Source organism: Coregonus lavaretus (assembly GCF_964263955.1).
Source record: "Coregonus lavaretus genome assembly, chromosome: 22".
NCBI classification, from domain to species: domain Eukaryota; kingdom Metazoa; phylum Chordata; class Actinopteri; order Salmoniformes; family Salmonidae; genus Coregonus; species Coregonus lavaretus.
In genome coordinates, this window is record NC_140009.1 from 17,744,477 (window position 1) to 17,761,356 (window position 16,880).

At 46.2% G+C, this 16,880-nt stretch overlaps 1 pseudogene across 1 annotated transcript in view; it reads right to left on the bottom strand.

Annotated features, from left to right (window-relative positions):
- Nucleotides 1-4,016: 4,016 nt before the first annotated feature.
- The window catches only part of LOC311149540 (voltage-dependent L-type calcium channel subunit beta-3-like), a 28,248-nt pseudogene continuing 15,384 nt past the window's right edge, over nt 4,017-16,880 (bottom strand). Inside the window, exons 3-13 of the transcript in view lie at nt 13,093-13,215; nt 9,942-10,057; nt 8,766-8,842; nt 8,610-8,629; nt 8,393-8,470; nt 7,742-7,800; nt 7,401-7,501; nt 7,085-7,236; nt 6,807-6,902; nt 6,396-6,566; nt 4,017-4,465 (exon numbers count right to left, since the gene is read on the bottom strand). The product of the transcript in view is annotated as a voltage-dependent L-type calcium channel subunit beta-3-like (transcript). The remainder of the gene's footprint in view (nt 4,466-6,395; nt 6,567-6,806; nt 6,903-7,084; nt 7,237-7,400; nt 7,502-7,741; nt 7,801-8,392; nt 8,471-8,609; nt 8,630-8,765; nt 8,843-9,941; nt 10,058-13,092; nt 13,216-16,880) is intronic.

Sequence of the window (16,880 nt, forward strand, 5' to 3'; positions counted from 1 at the left end):
TGTTCATGCAGGTCTTTGTTCCACAATATCCCCAACTGATCTGTTCATAGACTAAAAATGCAGGTATATGACATCATGGCTGCGTTTACACAGGCAGCCCAATTCTGATATTCTTTTCACTCGATGGTCTTTTGACCAATCACATCAGATCTTTTTCAGAGCTGATCTGATTGGCCAAAAGACCAATTAGTGAAAAAAAGATCAGAATTGGCTGCCTGTGTATACACTGCACATCTGACAGTTGCTACAGCTGTGAGTCCTTTTGAAATAAAAGAGAAATACAGAAGCCACAAGTTCACACGTGATTAGCCAATAAAATAAGTGATCAGTCAAGCATGGACAAGTGATGGTTGGAACAAAAACCTGCCTGTACAGGGAGACTTGAGGATCTGCCTCATGAACCACTGAGGTTGACAGTAAAACTGCAGTACACATACAGTATAGAGATGGTGAAAACAAAGGGGTGTGACAAACACTTCCAAACAGCCTGAATAGGTTATACTTGGTATGAGGTGCTGTCATCTTTGTCTGGTGTGGATACTACAATCAAAAATGTGTTACAATCAAGTGAAGGACAATCAGTGGAAGGAGAGAGATCAGCCTACCACTAGGGGGCTGAGAGAGGTGCAAAGGCGTGCAATATAAAAGTATTTGATGCCTGTGTGTGTGTGTGTGTGTGCGCATGCCTGTGTGTATGCAGTAAGAGTAATATTGATTGGTCACATTCCCTTCATAACATATGGTGATATTCTATGTGTGATATGTGTAATGACAGAAACAAGATATGTGAATATACTGCATATTTATGCTGCTAACATATACAGTACCAGTCAAAAGTTTGGACACACCTACTAATTCCAGGGTTTTTCTTTATTTTTACTATTTTCTACATTGTAGAATACTAGTGAAGACATCAAAACTATGAAATAACACATATGGAATCATGTAGTAACCCAAAAAGTGTTAAACAAATCAAAATATATTTTATATTTGAGATTCTTCAAAGTAGCCACCCTTTGCCTTGATGACAGCTTTTCACACTCTTGGCATTCTCTCAACCAGCTTCATGAGGTAGCCACCTGGAATGCATTTCAATTAACAGGTGTGCCTTCTTAAAAGTTAATTTGTGGAATTTCTTTCCTTCTTAATGCGTTTGAGCCAATCAGTTGTGTTGTGACAGGGTAGGGGTGGTATACAAAAGATAGCCCTATTTGGTACAAGACCAAGTCCATATTATGGCAAGAACAGCTCAAATAAGCAAAGAGAAATGACAGTCCATCATTACTTTAAGACATGAAGGTCAGTCAATCCGGAAAATTCCAAGAACTTTGAAAGTTTCTTCAAGTGCAGTCGCAAAAACCATCAAGCGCTATAATGAAACTGGCTCATGAGGACCGCCACAGGAAAGGAAGACCCAGAGCTACCTCTGCTGCAGAGGATAAGTTCATTAGAGTTACCAGCCTCAGAAATTGCAGCCCAAATAAATGCTTCACAGAGTTCAAGTAACAGACTGTCACGGTTTTCTAAGCCAGAACCCAGAAGCAGACCAGGACAAGGTGAGTTGAACGAAGGTGAGTATTTATTAACAGATTCAAAAAAACGATGCAGAATAATCCAGGGGACAGAGCGGGTGGCGGAGATGAGTTGGTGGAGGTGAAGTGGCAGATCCAATGATGGCTCGGCAGCCGCCGACAACCAGGCAGGGGTTGGGTGAAGGTTCCGGGAGATTGACTGTAGATAGAAACAAACGGAGGTAAGTACACGGCAAGCCAACAAGGTGCAAAACAACAAAACTAACGCTAGTAACTCAGAGGCTGATACGCTGACAAACATACTGTTCATGGCTAACGATCCGGCAGGGAATGGATGTCAGGTCAGAGCTTATGAAGGGTGATGATCAGGACCAGGTGTGCAGATAGCTGATGAGATGCAGGTGCGGGTAATCGGGAGATCTCCCGCCTAGCAACGTCGCCCGGCAACCAGGCAGGGAGCGTTCAAGAACCTTCAGGAAACAGGAGATTCAGAGCAGAAAAACGGCAACACAGGCAGGAACCGACTCAGGACGCAGGGTTCATGACACAGACACATCTCAATATCAACTGTTCAGAGGAGACCGTGGGAATCAGGCCTTCATGGTCGAATTGCTGCAAAGAAACTACTACTAAAGGACACCAATAATAAGAAGAGACTTGCTTGGGCCAAGAAACACGAGCAATGGATATTAGACTGGTGGAAATCTGACCTTTGGTCTGATGAGTCCAATTTTGAGATTTTTGGTTCCAACCGCTGTGTCTTTGTGAGACGCAGAGTAGGTGAATGGATGATCCCCGCATGTGTGGTTCCCATCATGAAGCATAGAGGAGGAGGTGTGATGGTGAGGGGGTGCTTTGCTGGTGACACTGTCTGGGATTTATTTAGAATTCAAGGCACACTAACCAGCATGGCTACCACAGCATTCCATCTGGTTTGTGCTTAGTGGGACTATCATTTGTTTTTCAACAGGATAATGACCCAACACACCTCCAGGCTGTGTAAGACCTATTTGACCAAGAAGGAGAGTGATGGAGGGCTGCATCAGATGACATGGCCTCCACAATCACCCGACCTCAATCCAGTTGAGATGGTGTGGGATGAGTTGGACCGAAGAGTGAAGGAAAAGCATCCAACCAATGCTCAGCATATGTGGGAACTCCTTCAAGACTGTTGGAAAAGCATTCCAGGTGAAGCTGGTTGAGAGAATGGCAAGAGTGTGCAAAGCTGTCATCAAGCTGTCATCATGTCTTCACTATTATTTTACAATGTAGAAAATAGTAAAAATAAAGAAAAACCCTTGAATGAGTAGGTGTTCTAAAACTTTTGAACGGTAGTATATATATATACACACTACCGTTAAAAAACATGGCAACATTTCTCTGAAACGAAGAACAAGTCCATACTGACGAAATTCAATAATAATAATCAATTATACTTATTATAACCAGGTTCCCATTCAATATGTACATTACATTCGGATGCATTATTATTTCCCATTGCAGGTTACTAAAAAGTAGACGTTCCTACTTTTGTTTATTCAGAAAGAGCCTATGGTTCCTGTTCTGACCATAACGTGCAAATAGTCCTACAATAATCATATGCATACATGCAATAATAAAGATACATAAATGTCTTAGGGATTTAAGGCCAGTAAATGTATTGTCCTACAATAGAGAAACCTTGCGTGAAGCAGCTTAAGGTTTGACTTGACCTACAGCCAGTAGTTATAACCTGCTACTGGCTTTCCATTGTAGAGGTGATTAGCCCTGTTGATGTATAGCCTTTATCTGATTAACATGACCCCAGCTAATCAGAATTAGTGAAACCGGAAGCCTGGAAGTGTGTGATTGTAGAAGGTGGCAATGTACACAGCAGTAATTGTTATGAGGCCAATTGAAACTCCATTGTTTCCGTAGTGAGGGGTGAGTGGTGGGGGGACATAGAGCACACGTGCTGTGTATAAGTGGGTGTCTTGTGGCCAAAGTTGTGTATATTATTGTGTCTTAGGTAGTATTGTAGTTTGAGTATAGCTAGTTGTCTGGGGGCCAGGGGTACATTAGAGATGACAGTAGTTGTCTGGGGGCCAGGGGTACATTAGAGATGACAGTAGTTGTCTGGGGGCCAGGGGTGCATTAGAGATGACAGTAGTTGTCTGGGGGCCAGGGGTGCATTAGAGATGACAGTAGTTGTCTCTGGGCCAGGGGTACATTAGAGATGACAGTAGTTGTCTCTGGGCCAGGGGTACATTAGAGATGACAGTAGTTGTCTGGGGGCCAGGGGTGCATTAGAGATGACAGTAGTTGTCTGGGGGCCAGGGGTGCATTAGAGATGACAGTAGTTGTCTGGGGGCCAGGGGTGCATTAGAGATGACAGTAGTTGTCTCTGGGCCAGGGGTACATTAGAGATGACAGTAGTTGTCTGGGGGCCAGGGGTACATTAGAGATGACAGTAGTTGTCTCTGGGCCAGGGGTACATTAGAGATGTCAGTAGTTGTCTCGGAGCCAGGGGCGGCTGCGGTGGCGGTTGTTGCGCTGGTTGTGCCCCTGCTGGGCTTCACGCTGGAGCAGCCGGTCCTGTGACTCATGCCCGTTGGCGCTGTGGACGCCCCCGGGGTGCCCGCGGTGAGGGGGGTACCTGTCCCTGTAAGTTTGGGCGTGGCAGGGAGACTCGAACTCATCCTCCTCCTCCTCATCTAGTTCCTCTTCTAATTCCTCCACCAGCTCTTCCTCCTCCTTGTCCTCCTCACCCCCCCGGAGGGGTGGGCCCTCCGGGGTGGGCCCTCCCTGAGGCCGCGGGACAGGGAGTCACTGCCCTCTTCAGACGGCATCAGGCTGTCCTGCTCCAGGGTGGAGTGGGCCTCCTCCCCTACCTCCTCCTCACCCTCCACCCCCACACCGCCATGCTGCACTGGAGGCTGGTTCTTATTCTGGGTCTGGGGTTTGTTGTTGGAGAGAGGGGGGGGCGAGATTAAATGAGAGCTCCATCACAGTATCCGGGGCAGCTTCCAAAAGTAGCCTCCTCGTCTATTATTATCCTCATCACACCAAAGAAGCTACAACTGGTGGGCGCAGCAAACATAAGACTAACAGACAGATGATAATACTCTACACAAAGGAAATACCACTAATGACAGTGGAACAGTTACAAGGATTCCATGGTATTACAGTGTTAATACAGTCTCTTAAATTAGTGGCATGTTTTGCATTGACATTTTTATGTTCTGAACCAATCACCTTGAACACACCTCTTAACAATATACTTTAAACTGGAGCAATCTCAACATTTACATCATTTAGCAGACGCTCTTATCCAGAGCGACTTACAAATTGGTGTATTCAACTTATGATAGCTAGTGGGACAACCACTTTGTTTTATTTTTTTTAATGGGGGGTGGGGGAAGAAGGATTACTTTATACTATTCCAGGTATTCCTTAAAGAGGTAGGGTTTCAAGTGTCTCCGGAAGGTGGTCAGTGACTCCGCTGTCCTGGCGTCGTGGGGGAGCTTGTTCCACCATTGGGGTGCCAGAGCAGCGAATAGCTTTGACTGGGCTGAGCGGGAACTGTGCTTCCGTAGAGGTAGGGGGCTAGCAGGCCAGAGGTGGATGAACGTAGTGCCCTCGTTTGGGTGTAGGGTCTGATCAGAGCCTGAAGGTAAGGAGGTGCCGTTCCCCTCTCAGCTCCATAGGCAAGCACCATGATCTTGTCGTAGATGCAAGCCTCAACTGGAAGCCAGTGGAGTGTGTGGAGGAGCGGGGTGACATGAGAGAACTTGGGAAGGTTGAACACCAGACGGGCTGCAGCATTCTGGATAAGTTGTAGGGGTTTAATGGCACAGGCAGGGAGCCCAGCCAACAGCGAGTTGCAGTAATCCAGACGGGAGATGACAAGTGCCTGGATTAGGACCTGTGCCGCTTTCTGTGTAAGGTAGGGTCGTACTCTGCAAATGTTGTAGAGCATGAACCTGCAGGATCGGGTCACCGCTCAACAATTAAATTGTTTATGAATTGTTTAGACGTACTTCCATTTTTTTAACGCAAGCCAAAGGTTTCATTCAGTGTAGCATTCTGTGTCAGCGTGAGAGGGTGTGCCATTCAAAAAGCATGAGTCTGGTCATGGAACAGGTCCATTTGTTTACAGCAGACATCTAATACATCCACTGTGTGCATTATAACATATATGCCATTTATCAGACATTATGACATTCTTATTATTACACTTTGTTTAATATAGCATGTTACCTAGCATGTTACCCTGTCAAGCCCTGAACCTGTGGCTGCTTTGCGGATTTCATCATAGAATCCTTGAAGCTTGTAGCACAGTGTCAAACAAATATGCAGGGGCTTGGAGGTGGCAGGTGGATAAGAGATGGGACGGAGTCTAGATACCTTAGGTATTAATGACTTTTGTGTGTGGAGGAGAGTTTATTGTGTGAGAGGGAAATAAGACACATTGGTTGATCTTATTCCACCAAGTGTGGTTGGTGTAGGGTGGTGGGGTGGTGGGGTTAAGGAGGGCAGGGGAGAAGTAATGCACATACAGAAACCCTCCTACTCACCCCGTTTGGTAAGCGCTCATTCAATTAATTCCTGTGTTTCAGAAAACTGCAAAAACGTTAAGCAGGGATGAGTGAGAGGATGGATGGACAGACAGATGGACAGACAGACATGGGAGGGGAGAGGGGGAATCTGGCATAGTACTGTAAGAGCTGGTAAGGACAGATGCAACACAACAACCACATAAAGACCCCCCTCCTCTAAAGAAACTCCTCACTATCCCATAATCTGTCCTCTTTCCATTCTCCCCTCTCCAACTATCTCTGTTCCTCTCCACCTTAACCCTCCATCCATATGGAAGCATCTCACCTGTAGGCTAGAGATGGATGAGGGCGGGATCATGAGGTTCTGCTCCAATAGCACGTTGATAGGGGTGGTGCCGGGAAGATGAGTGGCACGCCAGTAGACTTCTAGGTATTCAGCCAAGTGCTGACATGCATCCTCCAATTGGTTCTCATCCAGAATTACATCAAACATCTCCTATGAGGGAACAGTGGGAGGGTAAACAAAGTCAGACAGTTGGTTGGGTTGTAATGGTGAATAGTACTGTATGGTGGGGCAGCAGGTAGCCTAGCGGTTAAGAGCGTTGGGCCAGTAACCAAAAGGTACAAATCTGTCGATGTTCCCCTTGAGCAAGGCACTTAACACTAATTGCTTCTGTAACTTGCTCTGGATAAGAGCGTCTGATAAATGACTAAAACTTAAAATGTGTCCACTTACAGGGGGGCATTGAGACAGCTTGTCCCCAGCCATCATCTGCACGTTCAGGTGTTTGCTCTGAGACTTCCCCCGGGACTTGATCAGCTTCTGGAGCACCTGAGAGAGAGTGGGGAGGAGAGACAGGGAGAGAGGGAGATAGAGGGAGAAGGTAGCTTTATAAAGGCTTAATAAAGAAGACAAATTCAAAATATGAAAATATATCTTCATATATCCTCAATGAGGCCCACTTACACTACATCTGCAGGACACGTATGAGGTGACTGATTGTGTCTATGTATCTTTGGTGAGGAAACTTTGACGTAAACGATGATTGGGGCCAGGGAAGTCTTGGCTAGCTGGGCCGGGTGGTTGATGGTGTCTGCATCCAGAACCACCAGCTGCAGGGTTTTGGCCAGCTCAAATATCCTCTCTATCTCACTCTGGACCTCAGCTGTAGGGGAGAGAGATGCATAACATTACTGTACCTGACCTTGAGATCTATCCATGCACTCTGGCCGCTTAACACATTTCGTAATAGTGTTAACATGAGCAAATGTGTATGTTAAAGTGAATGTGTGTGTGTGTGCGTGTGTGTGTGCATGCGTGAGTACTCACCCAGGCTGGAGCGAGTATTGGATCTCTCCATGATGGGCCTCTTGTTGAGGACAGATCTCTTGGCTAGAGAAAGGTCTGCCGTGATGCGTGTAATGGAGATTCTGCAGGCGTCCAAAACGAAACATGATAAACACACAGAAAATAACACAAATACGCTGCTTATAGACACTACAGATAGAAGACCACAGTGGTAAATGTGATGAAGATTCAGAAAGGGATCAAACAGAGAGCAAGCAAACAAAAGAACACTTTTGTCATAGATGTACATAAAATAGAGAAGTAAACAACTAACTACATTAATGAGCAGCTGTAGGTTAATCATGATGCCTGTCTATACTAACCTTCCATCAAACCTGTGTTTCAGGAAGTCAAACGGAGCTTTCTGCATCATATCTGTCACCTGAGAGAGGGTAGAGAAAGATAAAGAGAGAGAAAGAGAGAGAAAGGTCTTGGATACACACATATCATTGTCAAAGAAACTAGCTAAGCATTAGGGTAAAAAACATACAACTTTACCCCAGTATCTCTAACTCTAAGCCTCCAGCTTCAACATGCATACTTGGCAAAACAATAAACAAGTGTATGTGAGAAATCCTCTTCCCTAAATAAGCATACTTTGAAATGTATTGAATTTGAACCCTAGATCAAATAAACATCACACAGCAGCTAAATATAGATCAATGAATTAGCCATGTTTGGTGTTAATTCCACTGTCTGAATTAGATATTATTCAGCTGTGGAGCAGAGAGAGAAATGTGAATGTGAATCCGTATCACTAGTTGGAGCAGACTAGAGGTTGCCCCTAACTGGTTTTAGGAAAGTGTTTCTCAACCAACCGTTACCTCAGATGGTTAGCTTAGCTGACACCCATTTAGTCAAATCTCAGGTGTAATTCGGTCCCCCAAGGAAGAAGGACCATAGTTTGTCTGCCCCTGGTAGAGAAACACTGTTTTAGGCCTTACTGGAAGGGAGCCAGAGAGAGAGACGTTTACCTCATAGCCCTTCAGTGACGGTCCTACTAAGACCACCGGCCGCATAGATGGGACCACGTCATATGGAGGAATGTGTTCCTGTATTAAAGAAGAGCCAGATACCAAGAGAAAGAGAGAGTGTCAATCAAAGCTAGAAGTTCCTATAATTGGTTAAAAATCACACCATGTAAGGCAGGTTCATGCTTGTATCAGAGAAGACTACATGATAAAAATCTACCTGCATTTGCTTCTGTTTGTCTTTTGAAAACAAGAGAATTACAATCAGTGACATAAGACATTATATCAGTGAGTGAGAAGAAAGATCAAGATTGAGGTGATAATACAATATTACATTCCTGTGGAAAAGGTCTGATGTTGTAATACTTCTACTTACCACCAGATGGTGACGTGGTCCTCCAGCTCCCAGACACCATGTCACCCAAACTAGAGGAAGAGTTCCCCCCTGTTTTCCTGCACAACAGCAGAGAGGAAGAGGCGAAGCGAGAGGTGTTATTTACTCTGCCCAAAATCTGTCCACGAATATAAGCCCACGAAGTAAGGCATTTTTGTATGGAGGTCAATGAGAGAGTGTTGAATTTGGTCAACAAAAAATGTAATTGCTAATTTGCTATTTGAGGCTTATTTGATTGAATAGAAGTTTTCTAATGTTTACGTGGTAACGAATGCACTGATATAAGTAGACGCTCGTGTCAAAATTGTCAAAGACTCCAGCTTCTCTCATAGACTGTTCTCTCTGCTACCGCACGGCAAGCAGTAACGTTGCACCAAGTCTGGAACCAACCGGACCCTGAACAGCTTCTACCCCCAAGCCATAAGACTGCGAAATAGTTAACCAAATAGCTACCCGGACTATCTGCATTGACCCCCCTTTGCACTCTTTTGACTCATCACATACGCTACTGCTGCTTATTATCTATCCTGTTGTCTAGTCACTTTACCTCTAACTGTATTTACATATCTACCTCAATTCCCTCATACCCCTGCACACCGACTCGGTACTGGTACCCTGTGTATATAGCCAAGTTATCGTTACTCATTGTGTATTTATTCATGTTATTATCTTTCTATTATTTAAAAATGTTTCTCTCTGCATTGTAGGGAAGGGCCCGTAAGTAAGCATTTCACTGTTATTCTACACCTGTTGTTTATGAAGCATTACAAATACAATTTGATTTGAGTTTACCTGATCTCACCTCCTGCTGCCTGCCTTTCATCTTTGAGGACATGTATTTCCATTGTTAGAGCAGTCACTTGACTATCTTGTCAATATAATAGACAATCTTTGACAACAGACAAATCAGAACAAAGGTCAGGGGTTACAGCCTGGGTCATAGTTGGGGTTTAAGGTTACTGTTATGGTTATGATGTTAAGGCTTAAGTGTAAAGAAGGCCAGTTCAATGTTAGTGTGAGGACACAATACAATATTACATTGTGCCCCCGATATTCCCTAGATGTCCCAAATTCTTACAAACATCAGGACATCGTATGAACACAACATTTGTGGCAAGAATTGTGTATAATGTAACTTTAGTGTTAGTTTTGGTTCACCTTTGTTTCTGCACGTGTTTGAGTCTCATAGCTTCCAGGCGTAGAGGGCTGGGGATGAAGGTGATGTCTGCCCCCTCCTTCACCAGATGACCAATCCACCAGTCATTATTGTACTTCTGTTACAATACAACATAACTCAACATTACACCATGAAACACATCAGGAGTGACAGGAAGAGGAGTGAGAGGAAGATGAGTGAGATGATGAGGGGAGAGAGGAAGAGGAGTGAGAGGATGAAGGGAGAGAGGAAGAGGAGTGAGAGGACAAGGAGTGAGCGGATGAAGGGAGAGAGGAAGAGGAGTGAGAGGACAAGGAGTGAGCGTAAGAAGGGAGAGAGGAAGAGGAGTGAGAGGACGAGGAGTGAGCGGATGAAGGGAGAGAGGAAGAGGAGTGAGAGGACAAGGAGTGAGCGGAAGAAGGGAGAGAGGAAGAGGAGTGAGAGGACGAGGAGTGAGCGGATGAAGGGAGAGAGGAAGAGAAGTGAGAGGACAAGGAGTGAGCGGAAGAAGGGAGAGAGGAAGAGGAGTGAGAGGACGAGGAGTGAGCGGATGAAGGGAGAGAGGAAGAGGAGTGAGAGGACAAGGAGTGAGCGGATGAAGGGAGAGAGGAAGAGGAGTGAGAGGACAAGGAGTGAGCGGATGAAGGGAGAGAGGAAGAGGAGTGAGAGGACAAGGAGTGAGCGGAAGAAGGGAGAGAGGAAGAGGAGTGAGAGGACGAGGAGTGAGCGGATGAAGGGAGAGAGGAAGAGGAGTGAGAGGACAAGGAGTGAGCGGATGAAGGGAGAGAGGAAGAGGAGTGAGAGGACAAGGAGTGAGCGGATGAAGGGAGAGAGGAAGAGGAGTGAGAGGACGAGGAGTGAGCGGAAGAAGGGAGAGAGGAAGAGGAGTGAGAGGACGAGGAGTGAGCGGATGAAGGGAGAGAGGAAGAGGAGTGAGAGGACAAGGAGTGAGCGGAAGAAGGGAGAGAGGAAGAGGAGTGAGAGGACGAGGAGTGAGCGGATGAAGGGAGAGAGGAAGAGGAGTGAGAGGACAAGGAGTGAGCGGAAGAAGGGAGAGAGGAAGAGGAGTGAGAGGACGAGGAGTGAGCGGATGAAGGGAGAGAGGAAGAGGAGTGAGAGGACAAGGAGTGAGCGGATGAAGGGAGAGAGGAAGAGGAGTGAGAGGACAAGGAGTGAGCGGATGAAGGGAGAGAGGAAGAGGAGTGAGCGGAAGAAGGGAGAGAGGAAGAGGAGTGAGAGGACGAGGAGTGAGCGGATGAAGGGAGAGAGGAAGAGGAGTGAGAGGACAAGGAGTGAGCGGATGAAGGGAGAGAGGAAGAGGAGTGAGAGGACAAGGAGTGAGCGGATGAAGGGAGAGAGGAAGAGGAGTGAGAGGACGAGGAGTGAGCGGAAGAAGGGAGAGAGGAAGAGGAGTGAGAGGACGAGGAGTGAGCGGATGAAGGGAGAGAGGAAGAGGAGTGAGAGGACAAGGAGTGAGCGGAAGAAGGGAGAGAGGAAGAGGAGTGAGAGGACGAGGAGTGAGCGGATGAAGGGAGAGAGGAAGAGGAGTGAGAGGACAAGGAGTGAGCGGAAGAAGGGAGAGAGGAAGAGGAGTGAGAGGACGAGGAGTGAGCGGATGAAGGGAGAGAGGAAGAGGAGTGAGAGGACAAGGAGTGAGCGGAAGAAGGGAGAGAGGAGGAGGAGTGAGAGGATGAGGAGTGAGCGGATGAAGGGAGAGAGGAAGAGGAGTGAGAGGACGAGGAGTGAGCGGATGAAGGGAGAGAGGAAGAGGAGTGAGAGGACAAGGAGTGAGTGGATGAAGGGAGAGAGGAAGAGGAGTGAGAGGACAAGGAGTGAGCGGAAGAAGGGAGAGAGGAAGAGGAGTGAGAGGACGAGGAGTGAGCGGATGAAGGGAGAGAGGAGGAGGAGTGAGAGGATGAGGAGTGAGCGGATGAAGGGAGAGAGGAAGAGGAGTGAGAGGACGAGGAGTGAGCGGATGAAGGGAGAGAGGAAGAGGAGTGAGAGGACAAGGAGTGAGCGGATGAAGGGAGAGAGGAAGAGGAGTGAGAGGACAAGGAGTGAGCGGAAGAAGGGAGAGAGGAAGAGGAGTGAGAGGACGAGGAGTGAGCGGATGAAGGGAGAGAGGAAGAGGAGTGAGAGGACAAGGAGTGAGCGGAAGAAGGGAGAGAGGAAGAGGAGTGAGAGGACGAGGAGTGAGCGGATGAAGGGAGAGAGGAAGAGGAGTGAGAGGACAAGGAGTGAGCGGAAGAAGGGAGAGAGGAAGAGGAGTGAGAGGAAGAGGAGTGAGCGGAAGAAGGGAGAGAGGAAGAGGAGTGAGAGGAAGAGGAGTGAGCGGAAGAAGGGAGAGAGGAAGAGGAGTGAGAGGACGAGGAGTGAGCGGATGAAGGGAGAGAGGAAGAGGAGTGAGAGGACAAGGAGTGAGCGGATGAAGGGAGAGAGGAAGAGGAGTGAGAGGACGAGGAGTGAGCGGAAGAAGGGAGAGAGGAAGAGGAGTGAGAGGAAGAGGAGTGAGCGGATGAAGGGAGAGAGGAAGAGGAGTGAGAGGACGAGGAGTGAGCGGAAGAAGGGAGAGAGGAAGAGGAGTGAGAGGACGAGGAGTGAGCGGATGAAGGGAGAGAGGAAGAGGAGTGAGAGGACGAGGAGTGAGCGGAAGAAGGGAGAGAGGAAGAGGAGTGAGAGGATGAGGAGTGAGCGGAAGAAGGGAGAGAGGAAGAGGAGTGAGAGGACAAGGAGTGAGCGGAAGAAGGGAGAGAGGAAGAGGAGTGAGAGGACGAGGAGTGAGCGGATGAAGGGAGAGAGGAAGAGGAGTGAGAGGACAAGGAGTGAGCGGATGAAGGGAGAGAGGAAGAGGAGTGAGAGGACGAGGAGTGAGCGGATGAAGGGAGAGAGGAAGAGGAGTGAGAGGACAAGGAGTGAGCGGAAGAAGGGAGAGAGGAAGAGGAGTGAGAGGACGAGGAGTGAGCGGAAGAAGGGAGAGAGGAAGAGGAGTGAGAGGACAAAGAGTGAGCGGAAGAAGGGAGAGAGGAAGAGGAGTGAGATGATGAGGTGAGAACGGAAGAGGAGTGAGAAGAAGAGTGGAGCCCGGAAGAGGAGTGAGATGAAGTGGGGAGAACGTAAGAGGTGTGTTCTCCCCTTTTGAGGAGTGTTCCTCACCTCCTTAATGTGTAGGAAATCTTTGGCTTCGAAGTTGATTGCAGCTCCTTCAACAGGACAGTCGCCATCTAGAGCTCCACAGTAACTCACATTGGTCTTTACTGCAAACGCTACAAGTTTAGACTGCAGGCACAGCAAACATTAACGTTTCAATTAGTGTTGCCAATAGTGTGTGTGTGTGTGGGCATGAATTAGTATTAACAGTGTGTGTGTGTGTGTGTGTGTGTCTGTGTGTGCATGCGTTCCTGCAGTATGTACACTACCTGTCAAAAGTTTTAGAACACCTACTCATTCAAGAGTTTTTATTTATTTTTACTATTTTCTACATTGTAGAATACTAGTGAAGACATCAAAACTATGAAATAACACATATGGATTCATGTATTAACCAAAAAAGTGTTAAACAAATCAAAATATATTTTATATTTGAGATTCTTCAAATAGCCACCCTTTGCCTTGATGACAGCTTTGCACACTCTTGGCATTCTCTCAACCAGCTTCATGAGGTAGTCACCTGGAATGCATTTGAATTAACAGGTGTGCCTTCTTAAAAGTTAATTTGTGGAATTTCTTTCCTTCTTAATGTGTTTGAGCCAATCAGTTGTGTTGTGACAAGAAGATAGCCCTATTTGGTAAAAGTCCAAGTCCATATTATGGCAAGAACAGCTCAAATAAGCCAAGAGAAATGACAGTCCATCATTACTTTAAGACAAGAAGGTCAGTCAATACGGAACATTTCAAGAAATGTGAACGTTTCTTCAAGTGCAGTCGCAAAAACCATCAAGCGCTATAATGAAACTGGCTCTCATGAGGACCGCCACAGGAATGGAAGACCCAGAGTTACCTATTCTTCAGAGGATAAGTTCATTAGAGTTACCAGCCTCAGAAATTGCAGCCCAAATAAATGCTTCACAGAGTTCAAGTAACAGACTGTCACGGTTTTCTAAGCCAGAACCCAGAAGCAGACCAGGACAAGGTGAGTTGAACGAAGGTGAGTATTTATTAACAGATTCAAAAAAACGATGCAGAATAATCCAGGGGACAGAGCGGGTGGCGGAGATGAGTTGGTGGAGGTGAAGTGGCAGATCCAATGATGGCTCGGCAGCCGCCGACAACCAGGCAGGGGTTGGGTGAAGGTTCCGGGAGACACATCTCAACATCAACTATTCAGAGGAGACTGTGTGAATCAGGCCTTCATGGTCGAATTTCTGCAAGAAACCACTACTAAAGGACACCAATACGAACAAGAGACTTGCTTGCGCCAAGAAACACGAGCAATGGACATTAGACCGGTGGAAATTTGTCCTTTGGTCTAGAGTCCAAATTGGAGATTTTTGGTTCCAGACGCTCTGTCTTTGTGAGATGCGGTGTGGGTGAACGGATGATCTCCGCATGTGTATTTCCCACCGTAAAGCATGGAGGAGGAGGTGTTATGGTGTGGGGGTGCTTTGCTGGTGACACTGTCTGTGATTTATTTAGAATTCAAGGCACACTGACAGTGGCTTGCGAAAGTATTCACCCCCCTTGGCATTTTTTCCTGTTTTGTTGCCTTACAACCTGGAAATAAAATTGATTTTTGGGGGGTTTGTATCATTTGATTTACACAACATGCCTACCACAAACAAGAAAACTTGAGCGTGCATAACTATTCACCCCCCTAAAGTCAATACTTTGTAGAGCCACCTTTTACAGTAATTACATCTGCAAGTCTCTTGGGGTATGTCTCTATAAGCTTGGCACATCTAGCACTGGGATTTCTGCCCATTCTTCAAGGCAAAACTGCTCCAACTCCTTGAAGTTGGATGGGTTCCACTGGTGTACAGCGATCTTTAAGTCATACCACAGATTCTCAAATGGATTGAGGTCTGGGCTTTGACTAGGCCATTCCAAGACATTTAAATGTTTCCCCTTAAACCACTCGAGTGTTGCTTTAGCAGTATGCTTAGGGTTATTGTCCTGCTGGAAGGTGAACCTCCGTCCCAGTCTCAAATCTCTGGAAGGCTGAAACAGGTTTCCCTCAAGAATTTCCCTGTATTTAGCGCCATCCATCATTCCTTCAATTCTGACCAGTTTCCCAGTCCCTGCCGATGAAAAACATCCCCATAGCATGATGCTGCCACCACCATGCTTCACTGTGGGGATGGTGTTCTCGGGGTGATGAAAGGTGTTGGGTTTGCGCCAGACATAGCATTTTCCTTGATGGCCAAAAAGCTCAATTTTTGTCTCATCTGACCAGAGTACCTTCTTCCATATGTTTGGGGAGTCTCCCACATGCCTTTTGGCAAACACCAAACGTGTTTGCTTATTTTTTTCTTAAAGCAATGGCTTTTTTCTGGCCACCCTTCCGTAAAGCCCAGCTCTGTGGAGTGTACGGCTTAAAGTGGTCCTATGGACAGGTACTCCAATCTCCGCTGTGGAGCTTTGCAGCTCCTTCAGGGTTATCTTTGGTCTATTTGTTGCCTCTCTGATTAATGCCCTCCTTGCCTGGTCCGGGCGTTTTGGTGGTTGGCCCTCTCTTGGTACGTTTGTTGTGGTGCCATATTCTTTCCATTTTTTTAAATCATGGATTTAATGGTACTCCGTGGGATGTTCAAAGTTTTTTATATTTTTTTATAACCCAACCCTGATCTGTACTTCTCCACAACCTTGTCCCTGACCTGTTTGCAGAGCTCCTTGGTCTTCATGGTGCCGCTTGCTTGGTGGTGCCCCTTGCTTAGTGGTGTTGCAGACTCTGGGGCCTTTCAGAACAGGTGTATATATACTGAGATCATGTGACACTTAGATTCCACACAGGTGAACTTTATTTAACTAATTATGTGACTTATGAAGGTAATTGGCCACACCAGATCTTATTTAGGGGCTTCATAGCAAAGGGAGTGAATACATATGCACGCACCACTTTTCCGTTATTAATTTTTTTGAATTTTTTGAAACAAGTAACTTTTTTCATATCACTTCACCAATTTGGACTATTTTGTGTATGTACATTACATGAAATCCAAATAAAAATCCATTTAAATTACAGGTTGTAATGCAACAAAATAGGAAAAACACCAAGGGGGATGAATACTTTTGCAAGGCACTGTAACCAGCATGGCTACCACAAAATTCTGCAACGATACGCCTTCCCATCTGGTTTGGGCTTAGTGGGACTATCATTTGGTTTTCAACAGGACAATGACCAAACACACTTCCATGCTGTGTAAGGGCTATTTTACCAAGAAGGAGAGTGATGGAGTGCTGCATCAGATGACCTGGCCTCCACAATCCCCCGACCTCAACCAAATTGAGATGGTTTGGGATGAGTCGGACCTCAGAGTGAAGGAAAAGCAGCCAACAAGTGCTCAGCATATGTGGGAACTCCTTCAAGACTGTTGGGAAAGCATTCCAGGTGAAGCTGGTTGAGAGAATGCCAAGAGTGTGCAAAGCTGTCATCAAGGCAAAGGGTGGCTATTTGAAGAATCTCAAATCTCAAATATATTTTGATTTGTTTAACACTTTTTTGGTTACTACATGATTCCATATGTGTTATTTCATAGTTTTGATGTCTTCACTATTGTCACGCCCTGGCTCTGGGGACTCTCGTATGTTGAGCCAGGGTGTTTATTTTGTTTAGGTTCTAGTCGTTGTCTATCTATGTTGGCCTGAGTGACTCCCAATCAGAGGCAACGAGTGTCAGCTGGTTGTCTCTGATTGGGAGCCATATTTAACTGTCTGTCTTTCACTTTGTGTTTGTGGTTTCTTGTTCGTGTTGGTTTGTGTTTAAACCATAGACATCACGTTTTTCT